The 12,074-nt window shown below is 47.9% G+C and overlaps 1 long non-coding RNA gene across 1 annotated transcript in view; it reads left to right on the top strand.

The window, feature by feature from the left end:
• Positions 1-11,683, top strand: part of LOC112820744 (uncharacterized) — a 226,170-nt gene extending 214,487 nt beyond the window's left edge. Inside the window, exons 19-22 of the long non-coding RNA XR_012379617.1 lie at positions 7,737-7,909; positions 8,727-10,179; positions 10,726-10,901; positions 11,347-11,683. This is a non-coding gene — a long non-coding RNA (uncharacterized lncRNA). The remainder of the gene's footprint in view (positions 1-7,736; positions 7,910-8,726; positions 10,180-10,725; positions 10,902-11,346) is intronic.
• Positions 11,684-12,074: the final 391 nt, after the last annotated feature.

Genomic DNA, 12,074 nt, shown 5'->3' with positions numbered 1-12,074 from the left:
CCCAGCCCCAGTGCAAGCCCTCCATGGCGTGGGGGTGGCCAGGGAGGGGGTGCTGGCCAGGAGGGCAGCCCGGAGGAGGCTGCCACTGGCCCTCAGGCACTCTCCGCTTCTTCCGGCTCCCTGTTACTTCACTCATCCGCCTCTGTCCCTGGGTTCAGTCCAAGCACCCGTCTTCAGCAAAGGTTCCCTTGAGGAAACAAGGCATTGACGACAGGCCGAGGGAAGGCAGAGGGCGAGCTGGGACTGGCGATGTGGGAATCAGTCCCTGAGAGAGAATGGATGATGATGTCTGGTTTGTCTTCAACACACAGGTGTTTGATTCCCTTTGGCCTTGGAGGGGGTGACCCATAAAGTAGCCTTCATTGCTTAGTGAGTGCTCTCTCCAAGGAAACAGGGGGGCAACACGCAATTTCAGGAGCCTGGTGGACCCTGAATCTGGCTGGCTTTAGAAACTTGGCATCAGAGAGAAGAAAAGGGGTTCTCATTGTAGGTCAGGCCAAATGGACAGCAGTGAAAGTGTCCAAGGCTGTCCATTTGTTGTCCTTTAAACATTTGCATCTTTTCATGAAATTACAGTCTTTAATGTTAAAACACGGTCTCAAGAATCCTTGTGCTTTCTATCAACTCTTTTTATCCCTTTGGCTGAACTTCAGTTCACTTGGAAAACAATTCTGTACGCCTCACACATAAGGTCATGAAAGGTCATTCAAAGTTCCCTTTGGTGGGAGGGGGTGACTCCGTGAGGTGAGGAACGAGCTCAGCAGCTTGCTTCCCTGCAGGGTCACAGGAGAGGTGCACCTCTTTACTGAATTTCTTCAAGTCCTTCTGGAAACCTGCCCGGGCGGTCGTGGGACACAGCGTCACCTCCCCTGCTGCCCTCAGAGGGGTTCACGGGCGCTACGGAGGGCCACTCACCCGGGGCGGCACAGCCAGGCCCGTGTGCGGACCCAGAAATTCTCAGAACCCCCCCACCAAGCTGTGTCCACGTCCTGCGTTTGGTGTTTTTACCCTAATGAGGTTGTCAGCCTTTCAGCAACAGGAAGCAGTCACAGAGCAGAGCTGTTGACCCCAGCCCCGGTCTGGGCTCTGGGCATGGATGGAACTGGAGCCACTGGGCTGGGGGGCTGGGGGGGGGCGCCGGGTGGGAGCAGGGCTGTGACCTTGGCAGGGACGTTGGCCTGGCAGAAGCTGTCCCCCCAGCATGCCTTCTTGGACCGAGCTTCTCTGTGGCCAGCTGTGGCCCCATGACCCTGGCCGGCACCGGGGGTGGGATGGGGTGGGGGGGTGGGGTGGGGCGGTGGGAACGGCTGGTCTGTGTTAACACACCTGTGTTTTCCTCCCAGCTGTTCTCTTCACAACAGGGATGCTGTGCTCTTAGCCACTGGGAAATGTTTCACACCACCCACCAGTACCCACTGCTATGTAACATTTGTTGGCACGCACCATCGGGGTTGAACTGCTTTATTTTATTTATTTTTATTTAAAAAGGGACACCAGAATCCATTATGTCTGGGAGTAAGCCAACCTGGCCCAGCATTGAGTGCAGAAATATTCCATCTCCCTTCTGTGCCCAGAATTATTTTTGTTTTCTTCGATACACAACCTAGATACGGTATAGCAAGGAAATCAGTTGATTTTTGAAACCCAAACTCCTTTCCTGTTTATCAGTTTTGAAAAAAAAAAAATTCCACCATTGTCGATCACGATGCCGGTGTATCTCTGTGGGTGGGACTTGATTCATCTTCTCTCTCATCTGCTCTGTGCTCCCAATATTGCACCCAAAGAAGGAGCCGTTGTATCTTCAAGCCAAGATTAGTGAATTAATGTCATTCTTAGGATGGATACTTAATCCCTGACACAGGAGGGGCCCGATGATGGAAGGCACGTGGGCTCTGGCCCCAGCCCACTCGGGCTCTTAGGGGTTAAGTGACCACAGGCAAGCATCTTGCTGCCCGACCCAAGCCTCCTGGGGCGTCCTGGTGAAGTGAGCAGCCTGCCGGCAGGACAGGTGGAAGGGCACTGTCCCTGCTGGTGACCCTAGCCCTGGGGTGTCTTGTACCACTACAGTTTAAGCTCCACGAGGGTAGAGGCTCATCCTGCCTGCTCTGTCCATTGCCATACCTCCAGAGTGTGGTGCCTGACGCAGAGCAGATACTCCACAAATACTGGTTGAATAAATGAATGAATGAGTGAATGGATGGACACCAGGGTATGTTTTGGAAAACAGGCTTCTCGAAGTGCATTCTTTTCATTAGTAAGGTGAGTTGAATACCTTGGGACAGATAAGGAGGAAAAGAAATATCCGAGGTGGAGGAGAATTTGGTGGCTGCCCAACGTCTCCTGCCTGCTCCAACATTTTTCCTGCCCCCATGGGTAAATGAAGCCGCCGCAGAGGGAGGAAGGTACTAGAAGGAGGTTGAGCAAAAGAACACATCCCTGAAATTCTGCAGGCGCCCAGGGCAAGAGTTCTAATGGGGGCCCATGTATTAGAGATCTTAATATTTGAGATTATGCATTTAACTTATGAACTGTTGTGTGGACTACCTCCTTACCTTGACCTGGATGACCACTGCAAATTTGTAATTCACACTCCCTGAGGCTTAGTCCAGCTCAGGGCAGCAGAGGGAGAGATGGCTTCCAGCCCCTGGTGCCCAGAGCCCTTCTTCCTCCTCATGCAGCCCCTCTCGCAGTGCATCCTGGACCTCATTCTGCCTGCCGGTGGGGGGGCCTCCCCCACCGAGGGTGGATGCATCAACTCCTCTGGTACCATCTGCTCTCGGGCCTGGGTCTCCGGGGCCCACCTGGCTCTCCCGGGCACACAGAAGAGTCTGGCAAGGCACCTTCTCTGACATCAGCTACTCGTGACTTTCACAGCAGCCCTGGTCAGACCAGCCTGAGTCCTCTCCCCATTTCACAGAGGAGGAGACTGAGGTTCCAGAGGCTGGCGGGGACTGGTTAGGACTGTTTTTGCACAGAAGAGGTTCAAGGCCTCATTCAGAAGCATGCGGCTAAGTGAAGGCAGGGACAGCTACAGACCCAGTCCCCCCTTCTCTGCCCTGATGCTCAGAAGAAGGGCCTTCCCCAACCAGGGTCAGGATGGTTCCAGCTCAGCCCGGTGGGGCTCGCCTGGGCTCTGGGTTTTTCTCAGTCTTGAGAATGTGAACAACCTGCACCACTCTGATGGTCTAGCTCCCTAGCATTGGGGGCACAGGTGGCTCTGGGCAACTTGGACTGAACCCCCCTCCAGACATGCTTCCGAGACTGAGGCATGACACTGCCTCCCTGCCTGCCATGGCTTCTCAGAGGGACCCCAGGGCCCTGAATCAGACACAATTTCCCCTGCCTTTTGAGTTTTCTAGGCCTCACCTGTCTCCTGGACCCCCGGGAGGCTTCTGCCCTCCCTGACCTGCTCATCCCCAACAGGGTGAGGGCAGGGGCTGCATCAGGCATGGAGGCTCAGACCACTGCCTCTCCTAGTCCAGGCTTTGAGGCTACCCAGAGAGGTGACCCCTGGAAAGGGTAGGTGTTCCCTGCTTGTGGGGCGATTGTGAACAGGTGCAGGAGAGGGGAGGGACCTGGTGACAACTCCCCAGCTTTGCTCCCAGATGTCACGGGGACCCTTCGTGTCTCTCGGTGGCTAGTAGAGCCTGCAGCTTGGTTACCCGCCACCCGTGTTTGCTGTCTACCCTTCCCTCTCATTTTTTCCCCCCCTCGCTCTTTCTGCTCTGGACCGTATCTCCCAGTAGACCAGAGGATCCAAGTCTGGCCTCGGTTTCTTCTTAATAGAGAACTTGAACTCAGTCAAGCCTCAAGGTGGCTTGTTTGGTGCCTGGGTTTTCTCAGTCTGCAGATGCCTTCCTCTTTGGACTGTTGCTCCTGGGCTTCCATTCCAGCTCTTGTGTCCCCTTGTAAAATTTCTTCTACTCCAGCTTCCCTGGAGAAAACAAAACAAAACAAAACAAAAATGAGTCATAGAGTGACAGATTCTCAGATGGAAATCCCGACTCACTAGCTTCGCGGGAGGGGTCTCCATATCACGGGACTTAGGAAAGTGGCCTCTATACTCAGACGGTGTGTGCTTGCCTCACAGCACTTCCTGTGTGACCTCGGGAAGGTTCCTCAACCTCTCTGGACCTTAGCATCATCTTCTGCGAGATGAAGATAAGGACAACATTTATGGCACAGGATTGTTGCACAGATTAAATGAAATAAGGTCAAAGCCAGGCCTATAGTAAGGACTCAATAAATGTTAGTTAACATTTTGAGTTACCCTTTTTGTCAAATCTATGGTCGTTGACTTGGCAGCTCTAAAAATATCTGATAATGGTTCCCATTTGTTGAGTGTCTTCCACACACCCAGAACTTTGCCCAAACCTTTTCATTTAACTGTTCGGCATTTTGTAGCGAGGAACCCGAGGCTCCAGATCAAGCAGAGGGCAAGGTGTGCTCAGCTCTGTCTGATGCCACAGCCCGTGTTCTCTCCTCCATGTGGCATGGAGGAACATTTCCACTCTTCCCTAATGCCCAGGGACACCTGCCCTTTATTTTCTCCACAAAGCTTCCAGGCTGGCCTTTGAGGGACAAGGAGGAAAGGACAGATGTTAAGCCACAGAGAATGGGCTCCCCCAAGAGGGGAAGGCATGGGGGCTGGAAGCAGCAAAGAAGCGAGTTTATGGCAGGTGTTACCATGTACAGCAGGCCTTTCCTAATGAGCAAAACAAGAAGAGAAAACTGATTCGGCTTCGTTTGAAGGTGTGAGGAGAACCGCCCAGCTCTGAAAGACATTTCCATCGAGCGCAAGACCTGGGTGGGTGGGGGGTGACTCTCACCATGCAGGAAGTAGTGTGGTGACTACCCGATGGAGGGCAGTGGAGGCCCTCTGTGGTGGCCTTGTCTGTGGTGCCTCTCTTGAGGACAGACACGTCTCCCTCTGAGAGCTCATGTCCTTTGTGGTTGGACTGTCCCTTGCAAGTGTGAGTGGCCGTGAGAAAGGCAGCCTGGACAGAGTCCGACTGACCCCTGATGACAGGCGTCACTCGTGTGGTCGAACCCCGCCATTCACCTGTGCTGAGAGAAACCCTGTCTTGTCATTAAGCAGGGAAACACCACTGGTATTCATTTTTCTTCTTGAGTTGATGTGAAAAGTGGCTTCTTCCACCACCTCAAATGTGTGGTCATGTTGAGTGAGATGCAAGGACAGCATGAAGTTGTGACCATCATGGTTGACTCCTTTGGGAGAGCGTTGGTTGGGTCCTTCCACTGCTCGGAGAGGGCGGCCACCGAGGGGGCACAGGGCCCTCCAGGCCGTTGTTGGGGTTACGATGCTCTTTCATCTTCAGAGCCCTTTGCAGTCACTAACTAGACGCCCGCCCCGATGGTCGTTAGGCTGAGCTTGGCCGGTGGGCTTCCAACGTAGCATGGCACCCATCCTACCTCTTCCTCAGCCGCAAGGAAACTGCTTTCCCTGGCAGCTATCAGAACATCTTGGGCATGACTTATTTATTTATTTTTTTTAGCCGGGGTTGCCTGTCTTACCTTTTCAGCAGCTGTCTGAGATTTAGCCTCTTATCCAAGAGATACCTTCTAGGCAGCTGTGCGTGGGGCTCTCAGGACCAAGAGATGAGATGACAAAGCCCTGAGTGATGTTCAGGTATAACGAAGGGCCTTCTGATTTGATTTTTAGAGGAAACGTGGAAGGTCTTTATCAGCATAGGTGACACTATAAAAACAGAGTAAAGTGCAGATAAAATTCCCAGTTGTGATTCACCAACTTCCCTTTGGTATTTGTGGATTTTAGAAATAACATCAGCTGGTTCATCTCCAGAAATTTCCCTGTGATTGGTGATCTTCTATTATTAAGAAGCGTGTTTTTCTTTTTTTCATTAAAAAAATGAGTCAATGCTTTGACACAAAAGAGAAACGTTTAGAAGACAGATCTGGATTTGAACTTTGGTTCAGATATTTAGTGACTTGGGACTCTGGGAAAGCGAATTTCTGAGCTTCCCTTTCCTTGTTTGTAACCGGGGGATAGTAATGAATATCTCCAAGGGCTGTCAAGAGCAGAAGTAAGGTGCCTGGGAAAGAGCAGAGAGAGTGGTTTCAGTGAGTGTACCTTTACTGAGACAGCCTGGCTGGCAGGCCAGCAGAGTGAAAGCAAAGTCACCGGGTAGTGAAAGTACCAAGGCTGCCTCATCGACTCTAGCTGCTTCTGGGTTTTTACGGTGGAGCGAAGAGTGAAGAGTGAAGGAACAAATCCGGGCAGCATCTGTCACTGATGAATCAAATCACCGATGGAAGAAACAAGATAAAAGCCTTGCTGGGCTCTGCGCTGACTGCCGGGTCTTGGTTCAAAGAGAAGGAGCACCTGATAATTTCTAAGGAGACTGTGTCTCTGTAGCAAGGACAGCATGCCTGAGTGGATTCGATCACTTAGGGACTCTGGAAATGCTTTCTGGATGGGTAAATACATCTCTACTTCCTGCATCTTCCAACCCAGATGCAAGATACCTGCTTGTTTGTTTTTATTAAACTGATTGTGTTGACCTTCTGAAACTTTTCCTCAAGGAAGGGCACAGGGCTGTGAGTAGAAAGGTAGGGATGTCATTCTTGGCTCTTCCCAAATGCATCCCTTCAGGCCCTGGATTTATGCTCCCCTACAAGTGGGTGAGGGTTTAGAATGGGTGGTGCCTTGGGGGTGTTCCTGCGCTAGGAGCCTGGGGCCCATACTAAATGGGAAGCGGCCATCTGGGCCATATGCTTCTCATGCTGGAGCACAGGAGCTCAAAAGGACAGAATGACCATGCATGCACAACTTAAAACTGTTGCTCCTATCGTCCTTGCTCATATCCCATTGGCAGAACAAGCACCCGGCCAATCCTATAGTCAGTGGGGCAAGAAAGTATGCTCTCTTCCAAGGGGGGCGTGACTGAGTCCCCATGCAATGGACGTGTGCATGATTGACTTTGCACACACCAACTGCAGGCTGTGGTGGAGTGACTGTTTGCTGAGCCATAATTCAATTTATCATTGCCAATCTGAAGGCAAAGAACTTAATTAAACAAATTCTCAAGCTCTCCGTCAGCTTTGTGTTTCTCCAGTTCTTAGACAAAACATTCCGGGGAGCTTAGCCAATGAAGCTAAGCCAATGAAGCCAATGGCTTCATTGGTGGAAACTGTCTAGTCATGCCCTGATCAGAATTCGAGGCCAAGCAGGGACCCTTATTTGAGCTGTAGATTTAGCTGTTTGGTATTCACACATCCCTAATGATCTTGGAAAGTATAATATTTTCTAACAGCTGTAAAGACAAGAGATTCTAACATGATCAGCTATACATAATATCCATGAAATTACATTGAATAATGTAATGATGTGTTATGCTGTCTTTAACAACTTTATGATTACCTAATTTGAAAGGTTAATGAAATTGACAAATATATGAACACTATGGGTATCATCAATACCACTTAATGACAAATCTCTTGTTTTCATTTATGGAATCAACTAAAATGGGAAGACTCCATCAGTACAACTCCATTTTTTGGTCATAAATTAAAAAGAGTCTGCACAGTATATTTTGCTTTAATTTGGAGTTTAGTTTTCTAGAGCCTTTTATACTGTAGGTCTATGTATAAATAATATTTAATACAATAAGATCATAATTATTTAAAATGACAATATCATAGTTTTTCTGAAAAAGGTTACACTTGTTAAGGGTGAATATTTTTTCGTTGGACAGATCAAAGGCAGTGTCAGAACCAAGGACAACTACCATGGGACCTTCATCCTCCACAGCAAGCTGTGTTACCGCGGAGGGATCTTCCCATCTGGGCTAAAGGATATATAGCTTTTCATCTTAAAACTGGGAAAAATGATGTAAGTAGACTATTTTGTTTCTCTCCAGATCCCTGGGTAAGCTTTCAGTTTACCTGATTGGTTTTAAAACCATTGAATCTGTATCAATAGGCTAAGCAATGTCAGTAAAACTCAAACAAATAGAAGGGGCTCCATTAATTTTCGTTTGCAATATAACAGCCCTACAAGAGTAGTTATCATCTATGTTAACGTTTTCATATAAAGAAAATTTTTTTCTTAAGTGTCTACGTTCCCTCTACATCAATAATACTAATACGAATAGTACACCGTCAGTAAGAGTAATGACAATGGGGACGACTTTACATTTTACAAAGCACCTTAAATACGTAATTGGTTTGAACTTTTTAGAAAGCCAGTGAAGTTATTGAGGAAACCTTGTATCTCCATTTTGTGAATGATGAAATGAGGTCTGGAGAGGTTAAATGACTTGCCCAAAGTGTAATGGTCAAGACATGGCAGGTTATGACTTGCTAATTCTGTGCTTTTTCTACCATGCCTCACAATGTTTGCATCTACGGGCTTCCAGAAGCCGTGGCTTTCTGCTAGCCATTTGTAGTTACATATTATTTTTGTTTAAGATGATTATTTTTTCCAATTACCAAAGTTACAAGTGGCCACTGTAGAAAATTCGAAAATATAGAGGAGTATAAGGAGAAAATAGTAACCACCCTACTTCTGGACTCCAGCCCTGCAGAAATAACACATATTAACTCTTTTCTGTGTGCGTGTGTGTGTGTGTGTGTGCGTGTGCGTGCATGCGCGTGCGTGTGCATGTGCGCGTGTGCGCGTGCGTGTGCGTGTGCGTGCGTGCGTGTGTGTGCGTGTGTATGAACTCCATCTTTTTTGTCCTAAGTTCTTTCAGACAGTTGGATTTGACCAATGAGGATTCTGGAGAATACCAGGTCACAAGCCTAACCCAATCCTGAGCCTCATGGAACCACAGAATCTGGAGATGGAAGAGACAGAATGTAGGAATTGCTTTTACCACATCCTGGGAAAATGGTCCTTCCAACTTCTGTTTGACAGAACTAAATCAATTAAATCCAACACAGCAGCAGAATACTATGATATTCTGATCTTGTGTTGAACTAATTAATTTCTTTGCATTATATGCTGGGTTTTGGATGTCAGACTGGGAAATCGACAGGACTTCTATTATAAAGGGAAAAAAATAAATGCATAGAGAAGTTGCTTTCTCCTAGTGGAGCTCCAAAAGGAGTTTCCCAGGCTGCTTAATTTTTGGAGATTGAGACCCCAAATGTTGCAACACATGCATTCAAAAGCCCAAAAGGTGCAGTAGCTTCTGACATATTCATGATGTTTCCTGTTACCAGAATCTGCGCCTGGCAGTAACAACATACATACATGCGCTCTACTCTGCACAGAACGTTTTTTTCAGCCTTGCTTGTTCGTTGATACAAGCCAGCCAGTAACCCCATGGGGTGTGTTTGCATGTGTGTGTGTGTGTGTGTGCGTGCGCGCGTGCGTGCGCACGTGTGCATTGCCTACTGCCCCCAGCCCACCCTGGCTCTTCCTGTCAGCCCAGAGGGGCTGTCTCCCCAACCCAGATTTGGTGTTGTACCTTGCCCTTTCCCTTCGGAAATCACATCAGGTATGATTCTATCTCGAAGACTAAGGATCGAACTTGAAAAGGAGCCAGCTCTCATAGTGTCATTCCTGACAGATTTCTTAATTAATCTGCTCAGATTGTCAATAATGTAATTCACTGTTGATTTAGAAACTAGTTATATGAGCACTGCTAGTGCCATTGTGGGAAAACATCTGAATAATTCAGCTAATAGATGGGAAACTCACCCAGATTGCTGGGGCACAGGGAGGGAACAGCTAATTCAAATGAGATGAGCTCAAGCAGGGTGATTCCAGCAAATTCCAGGGAGCAGGGAGAGGTTGTCATATTACTGGGGGCAGCAGCTGCCTGGTTTAATTATTGTCATTTTGGTTTTTGGAAAAAAGAACGTGGGTCTGACACTCTTGCAGGCAGAGGCCATTAACACTCTTGAAAAATACTGTGGAATTTCAGTCTAAAGTGTGTGATCTAGTTGATTACTAACTCTCAGCTACACTCAGCATGTTAGTGGGTCTTATTCATTTTTTTAAAGATTTTATTTATTTATTTGACAGAGAGAGAGACAGCAAGAGCAGGAACACAAGCAGGGGGAGTGGGAGAGGGAGAAGCAGGCTTCCCACCGAGCAGGGAGCCCGATGCGGGGCTCAATCCCAGGACCCCGGGATCATGACCTGAGCCGAAGGCAGATGCTTAACGACTGAGACACCCAAGTGCCCCAGTGGGTCTTATTCTTGCTATAATATTATTTTCATACGATTCTTATTTGAAATTTGTGAGTGTAGTAACATGCATCACCAAAGGAGTATAAAAATGACTTCTTCTTTTTTTTTTTTTTTTCCCTGGGAGGTTCATAGTCATTCGGGTATTTCCCAGAATTGACTAGATGTATCTTGGGATTATGGTGATCACTCTTTATACGCCAAAACTTGGTGCCGGGTTGAAAATGAAGTTTATAGATTGGTGACTCTAATTATGTGAAAAGTCTTACATAAACATAAAAACTCAATCACTTTTAGTTATACACTTAACATTTTGTTTTTATGGAAAATAATAAAATTATATGAAGTTGAGCTGTTATACTAAATTTTTTCGCTATGGTGGTTAGAGTTTTAACAACCCTTAAGAGCAGATCAGTTAGTGCTTAAATGTAAATGTTCATCAGAATCATGGTGCTTTTGATAGGAAATGTTAATTCAATTCCATTTATCAGCAGTGTCTCACACTTTTCTTCTGTTCTCTGTCTCTCCCTTTCTCTCCGCCACAGCATCCTCACAGGCACGAGCGCTCATGCGCACACACACCACTCTACACACACACACACACACACACACATGCACACTGTCACCTCACTCCCAGTTTTCTTTCATGAGTTCTGCAGAAAAAAGGAAAGAGAAAACACTATCCAACGCGGATACCTTGACATTGACCAACTTCTAGCAGGTGAGAGTCAATTCTGTGTGGGATCTGTTGCCTTGGATTTTAATAAAGTCAGGACAGATTTCACATCCCAAATGGCACTGAGCCTTAGGAGACAGGATTGCCTTTTGGGGCTTAGGGAACAGAAATGTAGCAAACAGTTCTTGAGTGCACCTCTGGCTGCATGCAGAGAACGTGTGTAAAGTGTGGCGTGCGTTAGAATCAGCCTGGCTGCATCTAACACCCCAGGTAAGGGCGGCCCGAGCAAGATCAAGCTTCTCTCTCTCACTAAGGAAGTCTGGTGCAGGCAGCTGAGGGCTGGGGTGGCCACGCCAGGGTCACCAGGGAGCCCCCCTCCTGCTGTCCTGCTGTTCTGCCACTCTGAGCAGTGCACGATTTGCCTCAGTCTCATGGTCATCTCATGGTCAAGATGTTTGTGGGCACTCATGATCTCACATCCGTATTTCAGGGAGAAGTAAGGAGGAAGAGAAGAAAGGGTACCGCTCCCCTCCCTTCTGCTTTTATTAAGCAGCGGTTCTGGAAGCCCTCCTTCCTTCGCCTCCGCACATTTCATCTTGCACATCCTTGGCTGGAGCCCAGAGGGTCACACCTAGCTGCAGAGAGGCTGGCCGAAGTCGTCTTTTCAGCTGGGCACAAATAATACTGCCCTTCGCTCCGGGAAGAGAGGAGACTGGATATCTGATGGGAGCCTGAGGGCCAGTTCCTGCCAACAGTAGATGCTTTACAACAAGCAGTGATTATAGCTCTAATGAAACCACAAATAAATGCTTCCTATTTTTACTGAGTGCCTGGGTATTTTGAATCAAGATGATTTGAAAAGAGTATTGTCTCATGATCGCCCAAGACGACAGCCCCGATCATGGCTTTCTGTCACTTGCCCTGTCTGTATACATCCCCAGCTCCAGTCGGGGAGACAAAGCGCTGGTAAATGCTGTCAGGGCAGGGAACGTGGGTGACAGGTCCCTGAGATTTCTAATAACACTGGGTTGTTGGAAAAAGTAATTTGTTTTTATTTATGTATGTAATGCGAGCATTCTCTGATCATGTATTCCCTGGGAATCTAATTTGTAAATAATTACTTGACAGAATGAAACTGGCTGGAAAAGTCTGAATATGCAGAGGCACAGGCGGGGGGGGGGCCCGAGAGGAAATGTTAGCTGAAAGGCCAAGCACCTG

This window comes from Callorhinus ursinus, unplaced genomic scaffold (genome assembly GCF_003265705.2).
Source record: "Callorhinus ursinus isolate GAN/ISIS: 27379988/994484 unplaced genomic scaffold, GSC_fseal_2.0 scaffold10, whole genome shotgun sequence".
NCBI classification, from domain to species: Eukaryota; Metazoa; Chordata; class Mammalia; order Carnivora; family Otariidae; genus Callorhinus; species Callorhinus ursinus.
The sequence above is the reverse complement of the archived record's forward strand: the minus strand, read 5'-3'. Positions and strand labels throughout refer to the sequence as shown.